Consider the following 1,632-nt stretch of genomic DNA (forward strand, 5'->3'; position numbering starts at 1 on the left):
CTTCTTCATGTTGCTGCTACCGGCATTGTTGCATGCTGCACGAAGTCATTAATCTCACATGGCGCAATGTAGTAAAACTGTAACACTTTGATATTTAGAAACAATTTCATATCCTTTTCATCCTTTCGCTAAGCGGAACCAAACGAGGGAGCAGTATCGCGACTCGCAGGGCACATGTTGGATAGATTTATGGCCAGGCAACAGACTGAGCGGGGTTTGTGGTGCAGACATTTTGTTTGTAGTGATGAAGCAATATTGCATTCTATTAAGAAAACTGGTCCTTTATGACGAAAATTAAGAAAATCACTTTCCAAGGAGAACATCGCCAAGCAAATATGCAGTCATTCATGGTGTAGTATTTATTTAAATCTACATACATACCATTAACATTGCAAAGTTCTGTTCGTATGTCGGGAGTAGATTAAAACCATATAAAATTCCAACTGATTTTATTTAACACAAAGCCACAGTTAAACGCCATGTGGACGGATCAAACTTTTTGCTTAATGCATCTGCTTCGTTGCTGTTGTTGTTGTTGATCTCTTTGGTTATGGCTAAAGGCAAGCAGGCGCATTTTAAATTATTAATTTCATAAATTTACATGTAGCAAAACATTCATGTGGCCGCTTTTGTTTTCACAGTTGTTGGTGTCGTTGTTATTCATATTGGTGATGGTGGATTCAATGAAATATTGGCTGCACTGCATAAATCGCGCCATTGCGCGTAAGTACTCGTAGGTAAGCAATGTCCACACCGGCCGTGCTACTATTTATTGGCTTTTCACTTATAAATCAACAAACCATAAACACACTTTAAGCGTGCAACCATTCATCCTCCTCCAACCAGCAGAAATACCCCAACAAACACTGGAACAAAAATTTTCAAACGTTTGAGAAAATCGTATTACTCAATTTGATTTAATAATAATAATAATAATAATATCCCAACGGTTTTTACCCTCCCTTCCCGCCCATCCGCACGAGGGGCGCAGTCCGCATGACGTACGGAACCAATATTTTAAATTTTTGTGCCGAGTCACGATGGGCAGGAGTTTGTTAAGTGTCGAGATCTAAAACTATTCAGCTACAGAACTAAATTCATCAGCTGATTTTATGTATTTATGTCAATAATTCACTTATTGAGAGAGGAGAGTATCGCTTTCTTAATGCTGAAAAGCGGATCTGATATATCAAACGTGCTGGAATGAGAGTTAAAATCCTGGCATAAGCAACGGAGTGGGTCGTGCAATTCAAAATTGGTTTTACAAGCTTTCAGAAATATGGGACAAAAGTGTCTTGATACGCGTGACGGAACATTAAAGCTTACATCAGCCAGAAGAGACGGACTTGAAATTGAGCCTGTCAGTAATTTAACCATTAAAATTATACCAAGCATTTCCCTGCGACTGGCAAGTGTAGGAAGGTTAATAAGTTTTAAGCGACTCGTATAAGGTGGAAGACTATATTGAGAATCCCATCGGAAATTTCTTAAAGCAAAAAGTAGGAATTGTTTTTGAATTGATTCTATCTTGTCTGAGTAAATTTGATACCTTGGATTCCAAACCACCGAGCCGTATTCCAGAATCGGCCTAACTAATGTTGTAAACAGGGTTTTAGTGATATACGGGTCACT

Source organism: Rhagoletis zephyria, unplaced genomic scaffold (assembly GCF_001687245.7).
Source record: "Rhagoletis zephyria isolate East Lansing unplaced genomic scaffold, Rhagoletis_zephyria_1.1 Rzeph_scaffold_07047, whole genome shotgun sequence".
NCBI classification, from domain to species: domain Eukaryota; kingdom Metazoa; phylum Arthropoda; class Insecta; order Diptera; family Tephritidae; genus Rhagoletis; species Rhagoletis zephyria.